Source organism: Ambystoma mexicanum, chromosome 1q, assembly GCF_040938575.1.
Source record: "Ambystoma mexicanum isolate Mex_15411 chromosome 1q, UKY_AmexF1_1, whole genome shotgun sequence".
Lineage (NCBI taxonomy): Eukaryota > Metazoa > Chordata > Amphibia > Caudata > Ambystomatidae > Ambystoma > Ambystoma mexicanum.
Genome location: NC_090922.1, coordinates 33,517,962 through 33,543,397, shown reverse-complemented (window position 1 = coordinate 33,543,397; position 25,436 = coordinate 33,517,962). Strand labels below are relative to the sequence as shown.

At 44.8% G+C, this 25,436-nt stretch overlaps 1 protein-coding gene across 4 annotated transcripts in view; it reads left to right on the top strand.

Moving 5' to 3' along the window:
- The window catches only part of CHST6 (carbohydrate sulfotransferase 6), a 233,258-nt gene that overhangs the window by 166,683 nt on the left and 41,139 nt on the right, over positions 1-25,436 (top strand). Inside the window, exon 1 of one of the 4 annotated variants that reach the window (XM_069635457.1) lies at positions 7,670-7,781. The exons of the other annotated variants lie outside the window; for them this stretch is intronic. The gene's annotated coding sequence lies outside the window, so the exon portion shown is untranslated. Of the gene's footprint in view, positions 1-7,669; positions 7,782-25,436 lie in introns of those variants that run through there. 4 annotated transcript variants of the gene reach the window in all.

Below are 25,436 nucleotides of genomic sequence, written 5' to 3'. Positions count from 1 at the left end.
TAAATCGCTTGACTAGGCTATTCATTTAGGAATGGTAGACAGAGGTCCTCAGTGAGCAAATCTTCATTAATTACTTCATGTCTGTCATTAGCTTTGAAGTGAAGCTGGTCCATTGGTCAGTTAGAGTTTCAGCAGGGAAGCCTACTCTCATAAAGAATGGGATAATGACTCTTAATATTGATTTAGTTGTGTTACACATGCTTCCCTTGATTATCGGAATGCAAGATGGCCTGTGAGGGTTGAAGTCCCTTGGCTTTATAGTGAATGCAGACATTTAGAATGGGGAGTACATACAGAGTCGCAGCAGGGAACAGCGGCAGGCTATCTTTATTTTCTGAAAAGATCTTATAAGAATCGGCTCAAAAATAAGAAGCATCAATTCTTTGAGTTTCAATGGAATCTCCTTGAAAAGACAGTGAAGGAGAACTAGCCGAAACATTTGTGGAGGATAAAGTGGGTTTTAGGGTCCCAAGGTGTTAGATGTGGTTGCCATTGACCCGGAACGATGGGTTATCCACTTTAACGATGTTTCTTAAGACCCAGTGGCGAGGGCGCTTTTAAGTTTCCCTAGTTGTACAGATGAGTGAGCTGGGTCAAGCGCCGATATTTTCTCTTGTTGAAATTGAGGAGCGATTTAAAAACCCTAAAAAAGGCAAAGCAGCTGGCCCGGATGGGATGAGTGCCTAAGTTTACGCTGAAGTGAGAGAGTGGTGGGCACCTATTCTGGTCCAGGTGTTTAATTCAATCGCTGCTGTGAGCACCCCCCGGTTTCCTGAAAAAAGAGTTTAGTAGTGCCTTTGTTTAAAAAAGGTGATATGCTGGACTCTTTCTGTTACCACCCAATTGTGTAAATCAATGTTTCCAATAAGATTTTTGCTGGATGATTGGTGGCTAAATTGTATGAATGGGTTTTGGAGAATCACGTTATCGCAGATGCACAGGCGGGTTTCTATAAAGGGTTTTCCACTATCAATCAGTGTTTCATTCTAAATGCAATATAGTGGAGAAATATGTAAAAAGAAGGAAGGCCCCGCCTGTTTACTGCTTTTTTGGATTTATACAAAGCATTTGACTATTAGTTGAATATTATTATGGGATAAGTTAAGCAGTATTGGGGTTCCTCCTGGGCTCCTGCAAGCTATTAAGCTTCTTTACATGGATACTTAGGTGCCCGTCTGATGTGACGGACATTACAGGTATTCAAGGGACTTTGCCCCTAATAAGGGGGTCAAGAAAGGATGCCCCCTCTTTTCCTTATTTCTTTGCGATTTTAATCTCTCTGCTGCTTCGTTGGCTTGAATACTCCCGCCATCTTGCAATATGCCAATCATTACTTTAAAGTACACTGTCTTTTGCTGAAAACTTGGCAAAAACGAAAATTAAGATTTTTGGCAAAAAAATAATTATAAATGGGTGCTTGAAAACTCTTCATTAGATGTAGTCAATGAATATAGGTATTTGGGTTTGCTCTTTGCGAATAGTGGCACATGGAAAAGTCATATAAGCTCAACGGCTAGGCAGGCTTTGGTGACCCTTAGAGGACTTCTGCACTTTTACCACCAATTTGGTGGTAAACACTTAAATACATTTTTCCAGGCGATGCAGGCCAAGATTAAGACAGCGGTTCTTGAAGGGGCTGAAGTTTGCGGTTTGTCTTTATGTAGGTACTTAGAGAAGTTTGGGAGGTGGGATTATGCAGGATTGTGGTTCGGTCCGCGAGTACTGCAGCAGATGCACTGCGATATGAATTGGGGCTGGTCAATATTTCTCCTTTAGCCAAGCAGCGGTTTTCGGACTTCTTTTTGAAGAGACAGTATGTTACCCCTGGGCACTGCTATGAGGGAGCTTTGCAGCAATTTTGCTCACATTCGTAACAGCTGGTATAACTGTAGGATTAATCTAATGGTCCGCTGGAGGCTGAGGGATGGGGATGCATTGAGTGCTATTTCAAGCATGCAGCGTAAGTGTCTTCTAAAAACAAGGGCTGCTGAGATGGAACTGGGTGCTTTTCAGGAAAGTATAGTTAAGTTGCCTTAGTTAAAATGCTATGCCCCCACTCCAGAGCACCCAAAAAAGCTCCTGTAATAAAATATATTCACCTGAAAGCTGCAGATTACTGTTCGATAATGTGTTACTGCTTAGCGCCAGAGCCCCATGGTTGGGTTTAGGAAAGATATGCCCCTGTGTTTTGGAACGTGAGGAGGATCTAATTCATTTTATAATGGTTTGTAGGTTTTTAATTTATTTAAGGAATCTTTGGCTTAGGCCTCCTTTTAACAGGAATAACATATCAACATGTACAGGAACAATGTGCTGTTTTTGGAACTAACAGTGAAGGAAAAATGTGTCTCCTCTGCATTGGGAAGGCTTCAGGATATCGGGTTGTGTTGTCGCCATATTTTGATGATTCTAGGGACCCGACTACGCCCATGCCAATACGAGGAAATGGCACTTTGATGATGGGTAAGGGTAGGAGCGGAGCCCTGGGAACATCATTTGGTGAGGTCTTCTGGCATACTGGGGATGAGACAAACACTGTTTGGACTCCGCCTATTGACTGGGTCAATAGAACTGATTGAGTACGATCATCTGATTTTGTTAGATTGAATGTGACAGTTCTAATACGGCCATCAGGAAGAGTCGAGGCACCACGAGGTGTTAATATTTGGTGCCATCTCCTCTGGCCTTGATGCTGATTTGTTAGAGGAGTCCTTCTTTCTCAATGAAATGAGGGGTCGTCAGAAGTCGGCTCTCCGCTAGCGACACAACTTTCCTTCAGGCTTGTTCAAGATGGAGGTCCGTTCTCTCGGCTTCTGCAGATTCTACTGAAGCTGTTCCCCAGAGGTCTTGGCGTTGGCTTTCGGTTCCTTGGGCTTCAGTCAACTCAAGAACCAGATTTCTGCTCTTTCGGTGCTTTCTAGTGTTTCGACTTCTTCCATCTTTGCAAGGACTTGGTGTCCACAATTCAAATGGTCAATGGTTTGGCTCCATTGTAGTACAAAGGGAACAGTTCAGAGGTTCAACAGACTGACCTTGATAATGCTGTGGTAATTTTGATCGATTGCTCCTGCTCCAACCTTCAGGGAATGTTTATGGGCCAACCCCAACATTGGGGCCACTCTGCTGTAAGTTCCCTCTGGTAATTAGAGCTTCAGTCTGGTCTGAACCACAGCCTGCCACTTGAGTGGAATGACAACATCTTCATCGCCATACAAATTGCATCCCGCAACCATATCTGTGATATGGGTTGGAAGCTGGGCAGTGTTATTTCTTCTCTTTACTCTCAACATCTTGTTTGGTGTTGGTTGACCTCTGTACCAGAGCCTAACTAGATCCCACTTTTGGCACCACAGTACACAGATGGCACAGAGAACCACTCTGAGGCTCAAGACCAGTTCAAGGATTTGAATTACTTTTTGTGTGGGCCGTAACTGCTGGTTAATGCTACTAAACTGCAACCTCTGCAGTCTGGTAGATTGTTCTTGTACTATCAGCGGGCACCCTAAATGCAGGCATGCTGTCTCCTTCAGGGATTCCCTAACTTTCCCTACTCTCGGCCCAGGTTCATTTTTCTAAGGGGAAATGGGAGCCATGCCTTGCAGTTGCTCTGTATGATTCACCTATTCATGCCCAGCCCCACCTCTCCCTTCTACCGTACCTGCTCCTTCTCCCTTAACTCCTCCCCACTGATCTTCTTTCCTTCCAGTGTTTTACTCCTCCTGTCTCCTACCTCCACCCTTTAATGTTACTTTTTTTCTCACTTCTGTCCTCCTGCTCCCACTTCTACTCTCCTCCAATCATTACTGCTCACCTCCAACCCCTCCTACTCTCCTCCAACTACTCCTACACTCCTCCAACTACTCCTACTCTCCTACAACCACTGCTACCCTCTCCAACCACTACTATCCTCCACATGCCACTAGTTCTCTCCTCCAACCACTACTAGATAAACACCCTCCTTTCAACCATTTTCCGTCTTCTATTGGTGAACCCCTACTCTACCTTCACTACACACATGCTTCCCACTCACACTGCAGAATCACTATCACAACTAAACCAATACCTCACCTTCTCTAACAATTTCTGCCACAGTCAGCCTCTCCTTCCTCCCTCCTGATGGTTTCTTGGTCCTCCTCCACTGCAGGCCTCACCCATTATACTGTCAGGGATGGCACTCTATTAAGAGTGGCACAGGACACCCAGAAAGGGTTTGGGTGGTTGTGCCAAATAAAGTGGACAGATAAGAACACACACAGCGGAAAGGAAAGAGAACGAAGAGTAGGCAAGAGTAGCAAGGGAAAAGATACAGAATGGATACCCTCTTGGGGTGTATGCAGATATAGGGAAAGAGTATTCCACGAACCTTGTAAATACTCTAGCCTTCTGCACAGTTTGCTATAACAGAGGCCCACGCTGTTTGCTCATGACTTGGAACAGCAGCTATGGGTGTCTGTAATGTAGAAACGAGACAAGGGAAGGGGCAGAGGTTGACTGATGGGAACCAACAGACAAGCTCTGTACAAAAGGGTCTACAAACAGTACAAGAGAAGATACTACAGACAAATCCAGGAAAGGAGGTGATAGCAAACTAGCAGAAGGAAATGAAGGGAAAGTCGTGTAACAGGATAGGATAGCAGAGGACAGTAAGGAACAAGGTTGAGAGCTCAGAGGAGCAGGAAAGCATTGAGTAAGCCCACAGGAGTAGGACTGTAAGGTAGAAAGCCCAGAGGAAAAGGGCTTAGGGCAGCAGAGTTAAGCAGACTGCACGGCAAGGATCCCATAAGGGCCGGGCAGTAAGGAGTGAACCCTGAGGGACAGGGCCGCTGTACGTAGAAGGTAGCAGAGGACTGTAGAGGGCTGCTAGGCCGAGAACCCAGCGGAAAAGGTGGGTAGTAGGCAGCGGAGCGTGATAAGCTGCAAAGTAGGAAGGCCCAGAGGACAAGGGCTGTAGGTAGCCAGAGTGAGGTAGGCTGCAGAGCAGGGAGCCCAGAGGACAAGGGCTAAGGCAGCCCGAGTGAGGCAGGCTGCATAGCAGGGAGCCCAGAAGACAAGGGCTGAAGGCAGCCGGAGTGAGGCAGGCTGCAGAGCAGGGAGCCCAGAGGGCAAGGGCGGAGGCTGGAAGGCAGCAGAGCGTGATCGGCTGCAATGTGGAGAGCCCGGCAGGGCAAGGGCGGAGGCTGGAAAGCAGCAGAGCGTGATCGGCTGCAATGTGGAGAGCCCGGCAGGGCAAGGGCGGAGGCTGGATGGCAGCAGAGTGTGATCGGCTGCAATGTGGAGAGCCCGGCAGGGCAAGGGGGGAGGCTGGAAGGCAGCAGAGCGTGATCGGCTGCAATGTGGAGAGCCCAGAGGAGCAGGGCTGTGAGGCAGGGAGCCTGGAAGGCTATGGCTGGAGGCAGCAGGGTGGAGCAAGCAACAAGGCAGGGTCCAAGCAGGCGTGAAGGTAAACAGCATACAAGATCCGTAGGAAGACGCGAAAGGTGGAGGAAGGACTCTCAGATGCAAGAGGCTGAGCCACTGCAGACAGCAGCCTTTTATACTGCCTAGCCCAGCACAGAGGCAGGCTAATTGGTTGCACCTGGCTAAGCACACCTGCAGGCAATCGGCCACCTCCCTTTCTGTTCCTGGGCTGGTGGAAGCAGAGCAAATCCCTAGGGCTTCTGGGGGGTGTAGTTCCTTTGATGACCAATAGGAACAGCCAGGAATCGATGCTTGTAGCCAAGTGCATTATGGTATGCGTAGTTTGTTGGAAAAAATTATAAAGCACCAAAGTCTCGCAAATGGGAAATAAAGTTCCCAAAGTAAATATAGATGGATCCAAGAGTCTGTTGTAAATAAATGATAAACAAATAGTCCATATTGAGCGTAAATAGATGCGCCCATGGCGCAGGCATGACATATACCCACAATGTACTGCATATTGTCTTCCCTGGAACCTTCCTTCCCTTCTTGGGTTTGGCAATCACTCTCTAAACCCATGGTCTCTAACCAGTAGCTCGGGAGCTACTGTTCGCTCTCCTGTGGCTTCCCAGTAACTCCTCGAATCAGACACAAATGAGCACTGTTTATGTTGGTGTCTGAAGTCCCTGGATCCATTCCCCTGTCTCCTCCCTCTCCTCTGGCTACAATGCAAACAGTCAAAAGCTGTGTGACCGGTTAGAGAAGGTGCTGCATGTGAGCTTGAAGGGCTTGGGGCAGTGTCACAAAAAGGGGTTTACTATTAACAAAAGTAAATGGGAAATGTGTGTTGTGGCCATTGTCACCAAGAGGTGCAAATGATGGCTGATTAGAAAGGGAAGGGCAGGGACGTCGATTCACCAAAATGCCAGGAGTAGCGGACGTTGCATTGCATATCTGATGATATCACAGGAAATTATGTCACATGGCCTTTGACCTGGATGGCATCAGTTACTCTTTAGAGAATCCACTAGTATTTGTAAGTAAATACAGTGTACAATCATCGAAAATCAAAAAAATGATACTTAAGTATTGGACGATACTAACTTGTGATGGCAAACTTCAAAGCCTATTCCAGGAGAAACCTGTTTTTGCCAATAAATGGAGTTGTAATCTGAGAGACTTACTTGTGAAGACCAAACCCAAGGTGAGTAGAAGATCCATTTCTAAAAAACAAGGAACTTTCCCCTACATGTCATGTAGTAACTGCAATAACATTATAAAAGGTAACACAGTTACACACCCTAGAACAGGAGAAAAGATGAGGATTAAGAATTGCTCAACTTGTATCACAGAGGGAGTAGTTTACTGTATCAAATTTCACTCTGGACTGCTATACATCGGACCAACCAGCAGGAAAGCCAGATTGCGATGGAATGTGCACAAATCCAATATAAGAACTCGCAACCAGTACTCGCCAGTTGCCAGACATTTTAATGAAGCCAAACATCAAGTTTCGCAAATGCGTTTCCAGATCTTGGAAGTCATAGAAACTATGAACATCAGGACAAGTGTGACAAAGAAACTTGAACAACGAGAGGCATACTGGATTGAGAGGCTAGATACAGTATCCCCTCAAGGATTAAATGAAGAACTGGATTTACATTGTTTTTTATTAATCATATTCACAAATAATCCTATATACTTGAAATTGTTTGAGGTATTGGTGCAGTCAGGCTGTTCGCATCTAATGAAGGATTAGGAGTGTGTTAGATTGCTGTCAGACTTGTTGTCGGACTTGTTGATCTCATCTATGAAGTAAGGATGAAGAGATGGTACTTGTAAATAACCTGTGATTGTACATGAATAACGATATTACTAAATCTGGACTGATCTCAAACTTTGATCAGAACATATGAAGGCCAGTTATGAACTATGAATACCTTATGTCACGGCTCAACCTGGGGCTCTTTTTTAACAAGGTAGCTGTTTTGGGTAGTATTGTTGATAAATAGCGTGATTGACTGACCCGTACAGACGTTATGGTTCTCTGATCTATCGTTGACCTCTCAGTGAGTCACAAATATACATATATACCTAAATACTTGCAATCCCAGAATGCATTGTTTGTTTGAAAGGAGCGTGGCAACCATATGTAATAAGATATAAGCAATGCATTTTACTTATTAATGGTTATATGGGCAACACACTACTTATCCGTATATTTTGCAGACAGAGAGCGTCAGTGAAACCTGCATTAGGATCATAGGTGAACATAAATGTTGAATTGTGGATTACCTGAATAGGAATCCAGTCAGCCCTCAAGTTGTCAATGTTTTGGAGCAACTTTATACAGCATAAAGACTTGTGGCAAAGGTTCATCACAGGTAATTGGCATTAATTTCAAGTGTACCATATTGAACTCGAGCAGCATGTATAGTTCTTTTGTTTGGAAATAGATGTAAGAATGGTCAAACCTTATTAGTAACAACTAAACTAGTTTTTGTGTTCTTTTGTACTGTAGAATTCGCCCTGATGAAGGACCATTATGTTAAGTCCGAAATGCATTGGTAATTGTTTGGAATTCTGCTTCCTCAACTAAAATGAAGTTTTGAAAATGTAAAAAGCCACAAGCAAAACCATAAAGGATCATTGCCTATCTTTTTAGATGGAAGTGTAACAATTATCATTTGTTCCATTAAGCATCATATGAAAGAGTGAACTACGTTTCAGTAGTTTTTACTACAGCATTGGCGACCCAAGGTCTGATGAAAGCTTTTCATCTGACACATTTTTCTGATCAGTTACTCTTTAACCCTGGTGACACGAACAGAAATGGATTATGGGCATAAAAGAAGTACATAAATGTACATTTATTAAAATGCCAAATAGGTACTAAGAACACCAGAATATTTTTATAAAGAGGGCTGCCTTCATATGCCATGGATGGGATCATGAGATAGTAGGGTTAGACCCAATACAATCAACATAGGCCGAAGCGCTGCCATAGATATGCCACTTCAGCATTGTATGGCCAGTTACTTCCATATTATGCCAGGCAGGGGTGTTGCTAGGTCTGGAAAAGATCCAGGGCCACGCTAATGTTGGGGCTGTCAGGACTTGGCCAGCTAACCTTTTGGTTGTAGCCCCTGATATTCTATCCAGGGTTACAATCCAAAGGCCCGTGGCTATAACCCCCTAAAGCCCCCCTCCCCCCAGCAACGCCTCTGAGGCCAGTTATAGCTGCATGTCAGGTATTGTCATTATATCATAAGTAGAGCCTCTACATTTGCCAGTTGCTGCGATATTACAGTATCCAAAAATCCAATAGATGCAAGTGAGCACAGGAGCATTAATGATTTGATTCATGATAATGATTTGTTATTTATATAGCTCTTTTGCCAAAGTACTATGCATAGCATATATTTAAAAACAATTATCATTGCAACCGAAGTTGGTACTCATTTACCAACCTCGGAAGAATGAAAGGTTGAGTTGGCCATGCTGTGATTTGAACCTGCAAACTGCAGAGCACACATAAATTGCAACAGCGAGCACTCTACCCACTGAGCTATCTTAACGCTTTGCTATTGAAAATGCAATGCCACTATAAGAAAACATGTCAAAACTGGCTGCACAACGAGGCTAGACACGTAATAACACTTATCATGTTTGCTGTAGCTTTGTTGATGCACAGTAAAAATGCCATGCCACAGTAAGACATTCAGAGATATGTTGCACCACAATGCCAATCCGACCATGTAATAACACATCATGCTTACTTTATCATAGGTGCCCAGAAAATATTTCATACCACAGTAAAGAAAGGCTAGACTGTTTGCACCCAAATGCCAATCTAGCCAGGTAATTACACTTATCATGATTGCTTTAGCAGAGATGCCCAATACAAAATGTCAAGCCACATTAAGAAATTGCAGGACTAGCTGCACCAAAATGTAAATCTAGCCACATAATAACAATTATGATGCGTCATTATATATGCCCAGAAAATATGGCACGTCACTATAAGAAAAGGCTATACTGGCTGCACCTAAATGCCAGGCTAGATGGGTAATAACACTTACCATGCTTACTTTATAATAGATGCTCAGTAAAAATGGCAAGCCACTGTAAAAAATGACTAGACTGGCTGTACCATATTGCCAGTCTAGCCGCTAATATATATCATGCCTGCCATTTCATTGATACCCTTTATGTATTAGCACACCCCTCTCCTGCCCATTCCATCTCACAGGTCCCCTCTCTCTCATCTCCTACTCCAAACCCCAGAATCAACCCCTCACCCCAGTATTACCTCAAAGTCCATCTTCCTCGTCCCAGTACTTATGTATGAGGCAAAGTGCTTCATAGGGAAGTACTGGGGCGAGGAAGAGTAGAAGTAATAAAGATTACTGGTAAGTAATCCAGGTATTTAAATCAAGAACACACAGCCACACACCACTTGCTCGTTTACACATCCACTCATTCACAACACTCATACAAGCATGTAAAGCCACCCAAACATCATGCACTCATTCACACACATTGCATGATGTATGCACCCCGTACATTACATAATGCACAGACAGACACACAACTATTACATAAAAAAAATAAATGTCCTTACCTTTTAGAATCTGTTGCTCCTCCTCCGCAGGCATAACTCTGGCTCCCATTCTCCAGCATGCACATGTCATGTGCAGCAGAGCACACGAGCCAGAGCCATGCATGTCCTGGGGGAGGGGGCCTTGGATTTCAAAATGAAATTATTTCTTTTTGAAGTCACTCTGACTTTAAAAACAATTTGTTTTCGTTGCATAAACCGAAAGAGAAATAATTTCTTTTTGATGTCAGAGTGACTTCAAAAAGATTCTTTAGTTTTGAAATCCGAGCCCTCGTGGTACACAAATGCAGTGCCAGTGTTGGAGCGGGGGTTACCAGGGGTTTCAGTTGTGACGCTTAGCGACCCCTAAATGATGTCCCTGGGGAAGGGGTGCATAAATCAGCATGCCATGTGAAACAAAACTTTGGCGGTGATTGTTTCAGTCTCACTGTTGTTCATTAGATTTAGCATTACTTTGCAGGCTGATAATTGTAGGCAGTCCATGCGAGTCCCAGATTGCAAGAAAAAAGGTACATCTAGCACTACATGTTGCTATTTTTGGTAAAACTGAGACTTTTTTTAATTTAAAACTACTAAGTTCTCTAGCATTAGTACTCGAATTGCATTAACGGTTTAGATGGAATTTGCTTTGAAATCGAGGCGCTCACTTCTAATGTGTGCGCCCAATACAGAAATTCAAGCGCTAACAGCAATTTTACATTTAAGTAAATGTGGAAAACTACTAGCAGCACTGCAATCTGGTGCCTGTCCACTTACATTTATAAAACTAATCGGCAATGTAAAATGACACGTGCTATCAATGCCATGACTTAAAAAACATGATAAAGAGTTCTGTTTTCACAAGAGTGCAAATGAATTAGGTGAGAAAAGTGCAGTGGTTTGTATGTATATATTTTGATATGTATAGGATTCATGTAGCTTAAACCTAGTTACTAAGTAACAACACTAAACAAAACAGGGTAGCGCATACAGCTAGAGACCATTGAGGAGAGCCATTGGATGGGTGAAAAATCAATAGGATTTATCCACTTTGTCTATGTACACAAATTGGGAGATCTATAGAGATCTGTGGGGAACCTGTATGCATATGTTCACATTCTGGCACAGGATTTTCAGCCTTTCAATACAGGGTTGATATTATGCAATTTAAGATCAGTGTTTTTCCTCAAAATTTGGCAAAACGCCATACAATTTACAAGTAAATTCTACAGCAAATGGAAAAAACAATAGATGTCCGGTCACCAACAATACATGGGATATGCCTGTACTGCCTCTATAACACACACATTGATGCCATTACAAACAATATTTCATAATTGTCATTTTAAACCATTTGTGTGATGCTGGAGGCCTTAATATGTCTGAGAGAGCTGTATGTGCAAACCAGGCATGGCCCATTGGTCAGGCACCAAAATGACCTGCATGATTCAGGGAGTGGCAGCAATCCTGGGAGCTGGTCTTTGTGATACTGCCTCCTTCATGAAGGGCAGGCGGGTGACAGGTCACCATCCATTATGAATACGTGGCACCTCACTACAACCATACTCTTTCCTCAAAATGTTAATATAATGATTCGTATATTGTCTGGTTGGGTTATTATGATATTTGCACGTTACACATAATCGGTATGAAACAATGTTATGTTAGTCCTGTGATTTACACTTTTATGCATATAACTTGATCACATGGTTTCCACATGCTCATCATTTCAATCTTGCCAATTATTTGAGCTAAAAACATTTAAGGGTAGTCAATAAACTAGGATTTGGATTACTTTGATATTCATATCTATCCAACCGTTCCTACTCCTGTCACCTGGGCTAGTAAGACCTCTGCCCCTCTATCCTCCTCTTTCCCTTCTTCTCTCCTCTATTAATCCCACAGTTGCTGCAATCATTATCCTGGGCCCTTATGCATCCTCGGGGCCCTGACCTCCCACACCAATCCTGCCCAGCTCCTGTCTATCCATTGCACTTGCATCTGCACACCCTGTGCCCTGGAGGTTCGCACTTACACCTCCCGCGGCCCAGGCCGTTTAGCACTCAACATTCCTAGCTCTTAATCTGTGGCTCACCCATGAGCTTGGACTCCCCTGTACTTACCCCCTCTTCCCTCTTCCTTGCTGCACATGCACATTCTGAATACTCTCAAGGCATAGTAGGTTCATTCCTTCTACCTTTTCCCCCATCTGCTCTTACAGTTTGGGTTTTTAATGTTTTTATTCCACCCTTGCTCTCTCCCTGCCCTTTGGGCGCTTTAAAACAGTATTCTTGTATTGTATAAGCGCCTAACAAGCAATAAATAAAATAAAATAAATATCCGTACGTTACGGAGTCCCACAAGGGTCTGACCTCGGGCTTCTTTTATTCTTGCTCTACACTCTTCCCTTTTCTGCTCTCATTGCTTCTTGCAACCTGTCATTCCGCCTTTATGCGGACGACACCCAAATCGTCTTCTCGATCGCCTCCTTTTCAGCTTCCATGCACTCCACTGTCTCTAGCAGTCTCTCTGCTGTCCAATCTTGTATGTCTTCCCACTTTCTCCATCTTAATCCATCTTAGTCCAAGCTCCTCATTTTTCCCTGCTACTGCAATTCTTTCCCCATGTCTCCTCTCCCTTTTCCTCCCTACCTCCCTCCTTCCCTTCTCATGAGCTCGTAACCTGGGTGTCACCTTCAACCCCTCCCTGTCATTCTCCCTTCATATTTCCAACATTGCTGGTTCTTGCCGATATGCCCTATTTAACATCCATTGTGCTTGCCTTACCTTTCCTTTCATGTCACCAAACTTATCAATTCTCTGATTTGCCCTGCCCTTCTACTTGGTCTTCTAGCCTCTCACTTGGCCCCCTCCGTTCTGTTTCATCTCCTTGTTTCTCTTTCTCCTTGTTACTCTATTTCCTCCTCCTTCATGTCTTCCCTTCCTTTTGAATCTCACATTCTCTAGCACTTTCGTTCCATTGTTTTAGAGTGTATCCGTGGTCTCGCCTCTCTCTACCTTTCCTCACTTAGATCGCTTTATTTGCCCAGCTGTACATTGCACACTCAGAACCACTTTCTGTTCTAAAATCCCTTTGTGCCTCCTCTGCTTTACGTTCCTTTGCCCTACTCGCCCCCAAGCACTGGAACTCTCTTCCCCTCTATCCGTTCCTCTTCCACTCAACATATTTTTCAATCTCATCTCTTATCTGTTCTTTCCAAAACTGAGCTTCATTTTTTCTCTAGTTCTGTTTATTACTTGGAATGTACTGCTTCATTTTTAAACTGTTCAGCGCTTTGGTAAATCACATAAAATACAAATATTTTTCCTTTGTTAAAATATGTGAGCTGGTATTTGGGCAATTTGCATGAATTGGGGATATGCTAAACTGGCAGTGGATTCTATTTTTTGAGAAAGCAGAATGTGGCATATGCAGAGTTTATATATGTATAACCCATTACTCCTCAGATTGCTTTTGACGATGCAGCCCCAAATGTAACAAATAAACTACCCTTGTTGAAATCCTGGATGAAGATGCAGACGCACCATCCAACAAAAGGCAAAAGATATCGGTTTCCCACCCTGGATGGGAATGTTTTTTTTTTTTTTTTTTTTTTTTTTTTTTTTTTTTTCTTTTTTTGTCCACCCTACAAAGGAAATGTGCATCTTTAATCTATGGGACCCAAATTACAGTGGGGGGAAAAAAAGACTAAAGTTGTGAAGCATATTGCAATAATACACACATTATGAAAATAATGTTCATAAAGGAAACTGTATCCAGTGATATTACTGAATAAGTAATAACGAAAATGTATGTAATGAATCGTTATTACCGAAACAATATTGAATTAATAAAGAAGTATATGTAGGGGTGGGAAAAGGGGTTAAAACTGGTTGGGAGGGAGTTGGGATGGGCTTATAAACAAAGGGAAACTTGGGGGCAGAGTACAAAATAAAAAGAATAAAAAATTCAGTATTTTTTCGGTAAAATGTTTCGTTAAAAATGTTTTCCTTATTTTTAAGATTGTTAATATCACATGGAACCAATGAAACTGTGCAAATAAACAGTAGGTACATTAAACGGTGCAATACCAATGCTGTTACAGAGGCATCCTTTAAAGTGGCTAATTATTTTATGAAAAAATGTACTTTTGGAGATGGTTCAAGTGTGAAGAGTGCAATGACTTCTGTGGCTGAGTCGATTGGAAGACATTTTTAAAACGTCATGTCTGCCATGTCAGGAGTGCAGTTAGGTGCAAGCATTATGGCAAGGAGGGTGTCTGCACTATCAGTCGATGTGATTGCCTATCTCTGTCAGTCTGCCCTTTTCAGCCATGAACTTCCTGAAATCAAAACTTTGATCCTGTCTGACAGTGTCTAGTGCTGTTGATGTTTCAGCTACACCCAAGATGACTGAGCAATGATGGATAGCAAGCACTGTCAGGCCTTCAGATGGGATGTCTCCATTGATTTCCTACTTTCTGATAAGATTGACAATTGTAAGGAGATGGCTACTAATTAAAAATAATGAAATAAATATGTTTTTGAAGTTTTTAATATCATGGTAAATAAGTATGTTATTCCGTTTTTTTATATAATGAGCAAATAACCCACCCAAATAAATCTTGGTACAAATTCCCATGCTCATGGACATTGCCACCTGAGTAGCTCCCGCCATTAGCTCTTGCCAGAAGCTCCCGCCTATTGTCCATTAACTACAAGTATCTTTTGCTAACCTGCCCTAATCAATCCAGCTCTAACTTCTCTCAGCAGGGTGGGTGTATGCAGTGTGAATCCATAAACCAGGGGCTAAGCCCTAGATGCTTTCTTGGGAGGATAGCTCAAGGGCAATGCGCTCACCTTGGAAGACGTGGAGCAACACAGGTTAAATCCCCAGGTCCGCGCTTAGAACCCTCTGGGTATTAAGTGTGTTATAAATAACCAAATATAATTATAATTTCTCCACGTGGGCTCTCGGCACATTGCTAATGCCAGTGCGACAGGACTACATGTCGTGCCTTGACCCCTTCCCGGGAGGGCTCCCGGGGCCAGTAAGTCTTTTTGGGGGATCCCTTTCCCGGGTATTGGGATCTCAGAGACTCTAGTGGCATTGAACGAGCCTGCCGACTCGATTCGGTCGCCCTAGGAAGTTTGTTGTGCGCAAGGGAGAGGAGCGCCCTCTCTCCCGCGCAATTGGCTCTCCTCTGCGAATGCGCATCTCCTCTCTGCGGCTGCTTTGTGATTTTGTGCAGATTTACTGCTCTCTCTCTCTCTCTCTCTGGTTCCTCGCTTCCCTGCCGTTTTATACTCGTTCCTGTCTCCCATCTGAAAGGAGCAGGAGAACACTGGCAAGTATCTTCGACAAGCGGTAAGGCAGGGGATACTTATCTGCACAGGAAACGGGTCTCTCTGTGTGCCCCGTCCACTCCTGACCAAGCCTTGTTAGGAGCCTTGTCGCAGCATATAGAAAGGAGGGGGTGAGCAGAGGTGCTTGGTTGGCCCATTTAAATTCGAGCAAATCGCGTACACCCTTGTACAATTTAACAGGTTTTATTTTCCCTTGATATCCAAGAATGTATATTTTTGAATTAACTATAAATATTCAATTAGATACAACTTTAATACACCTTGAAATTGCCTATCTGCGACCGAAAATTGAATTCCCTTTTAAATTAAAAGGTCTTTTAAATATTATTTTGGGGGTCAGCAGATTTATTTAAAAGGTTATACCAAAAAAATAAAAAACCGCCTATTGATTTTATTTGTTTCAGCTAGTCCATCAGCGACAGTGGTCGCTGTGTCCTATAGTTAGGTTTTAATGCAATTCCACAGTGGGGCTGGTCTCTATGGAAAAGGTCATATGACTGACTGGTAGGGCCAAGGCAGGTCAGGTTTCAGTAGAATTTGCAAGTCTGCTTGACATATGGCTGCTTCTTGCACATCCTGGAATGCTTGCACGGCATGCAGTGCAGGAGGGCGAGTGGATCTGCACTATTAAGGCACCCCAAGATTGCTTTAAGGTTGTTGAATGTTAACGGGGAAGGGGATCTCGGGGTCCTCATATTTGCAAGAGTCCCCTAGAGTTAGTGTTACGCCTAAAGCTAACAGGTGACTCATTTGAGGGCACCATTACCCACTGTTGGGCTTTCATTTCTCCACTTAGTCAGGATAAGTTAGAAAAACTTCCAGAAAGGGTCATCCCCAGTTCGAGAGAATGGTCTAGTGATGACATAGACAGGGTCATGTCAAGGATGTCATCATTGGCAGATTTTTACGCAAAAAACCCTGAACACTTTCTCTCATATACTCCCGACGGGTCAGCACCCTCGGGCTCTAAGGATCCTATACCTCCAAAAGTCCCAGATTGAAACACCAACACGGTCTTCGGACCCCTTCTATGTACAGCCCTACTCTTCGTATCAAGGAGAGACATCCTTTTGTGAGGATCCAGATTTGGGCATGTTGGAAGAACAAACTGGTACGGGCTACTGTGGGGATGATGAGGACCAAGAAGAGGATGAGGATGACCCAGAAACCTAGAGAGTAGATTCCCCGGTAGAGAAGGAACCCCCGGTTACCGACTCCCCTGTCGACAACCAACCTCCCCTCAATGAAGTGCTGTCTCGAGCAGCTTAACATTTCCACATTGACACCCAGGGTGCTCAAGAAGAGAGGGATTTCCCCAGAAGAGTTAGTGGGAGAAAGGAGGCCTGTTGCTCAGGCCATCCCTATCCTGAAGTCTATTCAAAGGAGAATAGACCCTTCACTCGTAAATCCTAACCTCACCAGAGAAGTGAACCCCAGGATTGAGAAACTTTTCAGGGCAGCCCAATCAGACTCACTCTATATAAGGGGGCATCTGAAGCCGGACTCCCTAGTTGTTACAAACACCCGTAAGAGGGCTGGAACACCCTTGTCATCGTCCGAAGCTCCTCCCGACAAGGAGAGCAAGAAACTGTATGGGTTGGGCAGGAAAGTTGCCTCCACTTCCGCATACCAGGCAAGGATTGCCAACTCCACCACCCTGTTGGCCAGCTACAACTGCCATCAATGGGAAGAAGTCGCGGCACTCATATACTCCGCCCCAGAACCCTTAAAGAGCCAGTTGGCACGAGTTATGGCGGAGGGAAGAGCCGTGTCCGGTTGCATTCTAAAGGCAACCTTTGATGCCGCAGATAACGCCGGCAGATTGATAGCAGAAGGAACTGTTATCAAGAGACACACTTGGTTAAGGCAGTCTGGGTTCAAGGCTGAAACCCAAGCATCATTGTTAGATAAACCGGTGGAGCCGGATCTGTTGTTTGGTAAGGCGGTCGAGGACGCGCTGAAAAATGCCAAGGACGAGTATGAAACACTCAAATCCCTAGGCCAACTAACCAATAAACCCCCTAATCAGAGAGGGAATGGCAATTTTCGTCACCCACGCGGCCAAAATTCCCAGAGAGGATCTAACTATTCCCAGGGGCAGGGTATACCGTGGAGCAATAATAACCAACAGTCTACCCAGGGTTACGGCAGGGGTAATAAGAGAGGACGTGGGAAAGGTAGAGGCAGCCCCAGTAGAGGAGGTGGCACGCCTCCACCAAAATAGTGACGCTCAGTTCAGGGTCCCTTCTCACGCAACCCCAGTAGGGGGATGCATTTCCAACTTCACCCAGGCTTGGGAAGGGATCACTTCAGACAGATGGGTGCTGTCCACAGTATCCGCAGGGTACTCCATAGAACTGTTAGAGCGTCCCCGAAACCATCCTCCACGACAAAGAATACATTCTTTGGACCACCAGAAGATCCTCCTCGAGGAGATCGTCAATCTGCTAGCAAAGGACGCGATAGAACTCTCCCGGGACACCAGGTAAACAAGGGTATTTATTCAACTTACTTCCTTGTGCCAAAAAAAGATTTGACAATGCGCCCAGTATTGGATTTACGGCCTGCAAACAAGTATGTCAAGCCCCAAAAGTTTTGCATGACTACTCTCCAGGTGGTAATCCCCCTCCTAAAAAAAGGGGGATTACATGGCAACATTGGACATGAAAGATGCCTATTTTCATATTTCCATGTTCCCAGCGCACAGAAAGTACTTGCGCTTCAAGGTGGACAGTCGGCACTACCAGTTCAAGGTACTGCCCTTCGGGATAGCTTCGGCTCCAAGGGTATTCACCAAGGTACTGGCGGTGGCGGCAGCACACCTATGCAGGGAGGCAATCCCGGTGTACCCTTACCTGGACGACTGGCTCATCACGGGGGAGACCCCAGTAATTTGCAGAGCAAACATTCAAAGGACAATCGACCTCCTTTTCGAATTGGGTTTCTCAATAAACGAGAAAAAGTCAAGTCTTGTGCCAAGCACATCCAAACAGTTCCTAGGAGCTATCCTAGACACTCAAGAGGGGTTGACCTTTCCTTCCGAGGAAAGAATTCAGAATATACTGCTGCAAATTCCGCAATATCAGTCCGGTCACCAGTTAACGGTACGCAAAGCAATGCGTTTGCTGGGCATGATGGCGTCATGTATTTACCTGGTCCCCCACGCGCGCCTGCGCATGCGTCCCATGCAAGAATGGTTGGCGAAACAGTGGTCTCAGGCAAGTGGTCAGTGGGACGATCTAGTGGTGGTTTCGCCAATACTTGTACAAAGCCTTCACTGGTGGACAAGAGATAATCTGTCCAAGGGGAAACCCTTTTACAATCCCGAGATACAGGCGGTAGTCACAACCAATGCATGCCTGACGGGGTGGGGAGCTCCCCATCTCCACCACACAGCTCAGGGTCTCTGGTCGCACTCAGTGGCCAAGAATCACATCAACCTGTTAGAGCTTCTGGCAGTATTCAGAGCACTTCAAGCGTTCGAGCCCTACCTGTTAAATCTGTCAGTGCAAATCCGGACGGACTGCACTACAGCCATGTTCTACCTGAACAAGCAAGGAGGGACTCGGTCGCCAAATCTGTCCAAGCTTGCCCAGAAAATCTGGATATGGGCACTCAGACCGAACATCTTCCTGTCATCGCAACATGTTCCTGGGGATCTCGATTCCCTAGCGGATGCTCTGAGCAGAGACCCCCTCCCACAGGAAACGAATGGTGTCTACACAGAGAAGTCGTAGAAGATATCTTCTCTCAGGGGGGTTTCCCCACTATAGACCTATCCGCCACAAGCGAAAACAGACAATGCCCAGGATTTGCATCCAGGTTCCCCCAACCAAACTCCCAGGGGAACGCCCTGTGGATGAACTGGTCAGGGATGTTTGCGTACGCTTTTCCACCAACTCCTCTAATCAGGAAGGTGGTCAACAAGATGAACAGAGAATCGATGACGCTCTTCCTAGTTGCTCCCATGTGGGCAAGACAACCGTGGTTCCCACACTTACGCAGATTGGCGGTGTGCGAACCCATCAAACTTCCGGCCTGGTACAACCTACTGTCCCAGCACCAAGGTCAAACAGTGCATCCTCAACCCAACTCAATGAACCTGACAGCATGGCTCCTGAGGTCATAAAGTTCGGACATCTCAATTTACCACAGAGGTGTATGGACATCCTAAAGGAATCGAGAAAACCTAACGCAAGGCACTGCTACTTTGACAAATGGAAGAGATTCGTTATCTGGTGCCAGAATAAACAAATCAACCCAGTTGATTGCACTCCTTCCACTATTGTTACATACATGCTCCACCTGCTGGACGCAGGACTGGTTTTTAACTCACTGAAGGTACACCTGGCAGCCCTGTCAGCATACACCACTTCCCATAACAAGGTGTCGTGGTGGAAAGTACCAGTAGTTAAAGCCTTCATGGAAGGAGTAAAGAGACGTCGCCCTCCTATTTCAAACCCACCACCAGGATGGGACCTTAACGTGGTGCTATCTAAGCTCATGGGCCCCCCATTTGAGCCCATGCACAAAAGCAGTCTCAAACACCTGACTTACAAAACGGCCTTCTTAGTAGCAATTACATCTATAAGAAGAGTCAGTGAAATTCAGGCTCTGTCAGTGCAAGATCCCTTCTTTACTGTCCATAAAGACAAACTGGTTTTACGCACACACCCTAGGTTTTCACCTAAGTTTATTTCAAAATTCCACGTGAACCAGTCCATCGAGCTTCCGGCTTTCTTCCAAGACCCACAAAGCTCGGCTGAGGTGAAACTACACACACTAGATGTGCATAGGGCGGTCCTCTACTATGTAAACAAGACCAGACCGCTAAGGAAAACAGATCTGCTGTTTGTCTCCGTAGCTACAGGCAGAGAGGGGGATCGCGTCTCCAAAGGTGCCATCTCTAAGTGGATTATTAACTGTATCCACCTGTGTTACTCACTTTCTGAAAAAACTGTCTTTCACGCCTAGGGCCCACTCTACAAGAGGCATTGGGGCCACTCTGGCTTTCATTGCAAATGTACCCCTTGACACCATTTGCAAAGCAGCTACTTGGAGCTCTATTCACACTTTTACTCAGCACTACTGCATTGACACTCATTCCAAGACAGATACACAAGGGGGACAAGCGGTTCTAAGACATTTATTTGCTCATGACCCTTCTCACATCCCACCTCCTTCTTCAGGTACTGCTCGCTAATCTATGCACAGCGTGATCTAAGCAGATTCCACAAGCCTCAGAAGGGATACATTACTCACCGTAATCGTATTTCTGATGCTTGTATCTGCTTAGATTCACATGCGACCCACCCTTCCTCCCCTCTGAGAGAAAGCGCATGGATGCTTGTAGTCTTACCTTTCAATCTATCTGCTTGGATTATCTGTACTCGCGCTACTCCTCATGTCAGAAAAAATACAATCTGAGGGTCCTAGACGCGTGAGAGATCATGGGTACAGTGGACGTCGCACTAGGGATAGTATTACTGGCACGCCCTGTGTCGCCCTTTTTCGAGTTTCAAAAAACAAACTGTAATACTCCGCAGCTTCCACTAGATGTCGGCCTATGCACAGCATGTGAATCTAAGCAGATACAAGCATCATAAATACGATTACGGTGAGTAATGTATCCCATATAACAATGAGAAGAAGTAGCTTGAAACGAAGAAACCCTCATTTCAAATCTGAGCCGAGTAAAAACTAAACTAGAACAACAAGACTGGATCAACACAAACGCTAAAATCGAACTGTACAAATCCTTAAACCACCTCCCTGCTTCTCACAACCAGTTAAAGGAGCCCCTAAAGTACTGAAAAAAATTCCCAGAGAAAGACTTAAGAAAAACTTACATGCGTGCTCGTCTGAACTTACTCCACACGAGGGAAATTTTGGCTACCAGAGCTCTGTCGCCTACATCAAACTGTCAGTTGTGTGGAGTCCAGAATCCAATAGAAACACTCTGCCAGCTCCTCATGTCGTGCCCAGCTCTAGCGTTCGAAAGACAAGCTTACATGACACCACTCATCGAGCAGGCGTCGATACTGGAGGAAGAAACATGCTGGCTCAGGCTGATAGCAGGGGACTCCCGCCAGATGGTCCAGGACAGCAGCCAAATTCTTGACGGTGGCCTTGAACAAAGCAAATGCGCCAGTGCGCTTCCCGCTGTCCTCTTGTCTGGGTCCTAAGAAAACCAGAGAATTTCGTAAACCCAACGAAGCAACTCAACTAGAAGTGGTGTCGCTAATGTAGCTTATAAACAGTAAAAAATAAATATTTGAATGAATGCGGGAACTTGATTTTTGTAAAAACCATACAGGTTAAAACAATAAAATATTTTTTTTTTAAAAAATAACAATGATTCATACAATAACGAAAATAAGTTCAGAAGAAAAATAAAATGGATACATTTATGAAGGTCATAGAACAGTATCAAATATTTTTGAACACTTGAGTATTAAGGTAAGCTCTCTGTAAATACGGATAAGTATTAATAAGATTCTAGCTTTTAACAGCGAGTAGTTCATAAAGGTCCCAGGGAGTTTGTTTACTAAAGTATGGAAACTGACGTGGCATGTCCTGCACGTGTGGAGAAGTAGGACGTCAATAAAGACCTCTAAGTGGTGGGACGAGCCAGAGTACCTTCTTCCGCTCTCCTACCGGGCAGTAGTCAAAATACTCTCTCTCCCTTCCCAAACTCACTTCCACTTTGAGGTGCTCTAAATAATTATACATCAGTCTGATCCCGGGTTGCTGTCTTCCCAGGCAGACAATGGCTGGCTGTGTTCATTGTTTGCTATAGAGGCAGGAAGCATATTTATGCATCCAATTAATTAATACCTAGACTGTTTTTGAAGGCGGGCAATTTAATCATGGGTAGTGGCTACCTCATTGTCACAGAAGGAAAAAGGCCAACACTGGTTCCTGCTGCTGGAGGCTTTCATATATCGAACGTTGGTAGTCCGTGGGGCGAATCAGAATGGGGTTCAACCTCGGAGGAAAACAACATACGCCGATAGGTGCATGACCGCAGTTCGCAGAACAAAGTGCAGAGTTTACTCGCATGAACAGCTGGAAGCTTGATGTCAAGCCACTAAGACAAGGGAGCTCTCAGACAGCAAGACCACACATTGGCAGACACTGGCACCACCATGCTTGTGTCGAACAGCCATCAGGAGACTGCCTGACTCACTCCACAGTGGAGGACCGCCATTTTATATCCATTGTTTGTGGTCGAATAACAGAGCCTATGAATCAGAAAGCCCAGTCCCTTCTCCAACACAGTTGTTCCCGATCACCCATCAAGTTCCCTGTCACAACCCAGGGGGAAGTATACAGTGGGTCAGGGAAGAGCGAGGGTATGGGAGTTCGGTGCTGTCTGGTGATGGAGGAAAGGGGTAAGAGAGTTGGAGTCAAAGAAAAACTGAGAGGAGGGAAAGGAGGAAAAAACACTTAGAGGAAGAAGGAGAATTAAATAGAAAAGAGATGGAAGTCCGAAAAGGTATGGGGGGAGTGGTAAATAGAAATTAGGGGCTGCCAGAGACCTATCCCATATAGGTGCTAAAGCGTCTGTGGAGGCCAGTTAAGAGCAGTGCTGTGATAGACAGATGTGAAAAAGGGAAACCAAATACCTCACATGAGTTGGGCCAGGTGGTTGCTTATGAGGCTGGGATGTCAAAAGCAATCTAATGGCAAATTAGAGGCTGTGTTAAGAAAATGGTGGCACCAACTATTGCCTTACACTGTTTGGGAGTAATCCGGCCCAACCAGGAGTGGGACAGGACCATAGCCTATGGGGTCCATCAGTGTTTGAGTCAGACGCCTGACCCTACCAAGATGACGTAGGGCACTGGGGTGAGGGGGCCAGGTAGCAGCAGGTCCCAGAGTGCCAATCCGTCATCCCGACCAACCAGAGCCATCCACGAAAGATCACAGCGGCCAAAAATAAATGTCCACTAGCACTTTAAGTATCCCAGGAATTGTGAGTGACTGCTTTCCCTACACTGTTTCAGAGCCACGATTCAGAGCGAGGGACAAACTCAGGATTACAGTTCTCACAGTCAGAAAAGCAGCCCAAAGCCCAAGCACAGGATTTGACGGTTTTCTTAGCAAGTCATTTTGAAATGATTCCGCTCACACGGGCAAGTGATGTTTGTTCATTTAATAGTACAAAATAAGATCTTATGTACGCCCCACCGACCTTGTGCACAGCTCCTTCCAAATGACTGAAGTTCCACTCACATTCTCATTCTTCCTTCCATGTTCTGCATTCCACGCAGGTGCAATTTACATAAGCAGAATGCTAAGCATCTCCCTTTTCTCGATAAAGCAAAACCATGAAATGGAGCACAACATACAGAAGGCCTTGTACAACGAATAACACAACATTAAGAGTAAGCATTCTCTAAGTAATCTATGGAAAATCTCATACAACTAATAACACAAAGCACCTTAAGAGTAAACCTTCTCTAAGTAATCTATACTAACATTGAGATGGCTATAACATGTAAACAGGCACTGCAATCACGGTACAATATTCATACACATAAGATATGATATAACGCACACTGGAAATATGATGCAGCGTTGCTACAGGTTATTCAACATAATTCATTAAACAGGATGGTTTCCTATATTTTCTAATGGGAACCTCCCTCCTAATGGAAGATTCCATTTTATGAATCTTACACGGTTGCTTGCTTACCACTCTCCCGTTCACTCTTCCTTTCCCCTGCAAATCCTTACAGTTCCTTATGAACTTACATACCCTATTAACGTTCCACATTCGTCCATCTGACACTTTCACAGCACTATGGAATTTCTTAATAACTTTCATGGGTTCTGACCATTTCAAACCTCCTTCCACTCTATTGTTGGGAAGTTTAACACCCACCCACTCTCCTTCCTTAACCATGCATTGTTTGGCTGCTTTCCTCAAATCAGAAAACTATGTGGAAGGGGGAAATGTTAAAGGATCAAAAATGAACAAAAGTTAAAAAAGAAATCCACATGAAGAACTATATACACAGGCAGCGGGCTCAATTGTCTCATCACTTCCTCCAGGGCAGAGTCGCATTGCTCGTCCTTGACATGGAGGAGGGACTCTGTTCTTTCTTGGATGGCTTTCAGGCCCCTTAGCATTCTCCTTTCCTTTCCTCCTCACTGCAAGCCTCCTCTAGGATGGCAGCCTGCCTCACAGTACATTTCTCCCCCACCTCTGCCCTAGCATTAGCAATCCTCGCCTTCCTAGCCCGCTGCCTCTCTTCCATAATCTGCCTTCTGAACTCCATTCGGACGCACACCATATCGCAGAGTTTCTTCTGTTCCTCCTGCCAGGTGTCAGAACTGTCCCACCGGATTTGCCTCATCGAGGTTGAATGGCCTTGCGAGGATTGCCTCTGGGCACTCCTTATCTGCTGCTGCCAAGCTGAGCATAGGCCTCGCAGGTACCCACGCCATCTGGATGTTACACGTAACTCGAGGCTGGACTGGGAACCAAAAGTGGCCCTGGAATTATTTTTCAAAGTGGCCCCATATTATGCCGAACGAGCAAGCACAGTGGGTGAGCGAGGTGATTTGCAGTATCCCCCCAAGAAAATTTTGAAATAAATGTGTCAAAAGGAGTGCATTTCAAGTATGTTTTAAACATATACTTATTAAAAATTCATGTTTTAAATAAGTTCATGTTCTCGTAAAGTAGATCTTCAATCATAGAGCGACAATGGTGCAGGATTGAGTGTATGGACGTGCTCTGACTTGATTTAGTGTCGTTTTTGCTTTGTCACCCTGAGTGTGACGTGTATGCCCAGGCGTGGGTCCCGTGCCTACTGGGCTTAGACACCCAACCTACTCCTCACTGATGAGGCCCAACAAGACCGAAACATGTTTGTGGATGCTTGTCTCGTGCAGAAGGAATGTGACCTAGCAGTTCGGGCTGGAGTGCCCCTTTTGGGGAGGGACCAAGCCTGCTTTGCACATGGTCTTTCCCCTTTTGTAATGGCTTGGCAGGTGAAGAACGATGTTCTGGAGTGTTGCCCAGAGCAATGCAGAGGTTAAGATTCTTTCTAAACCTCCCA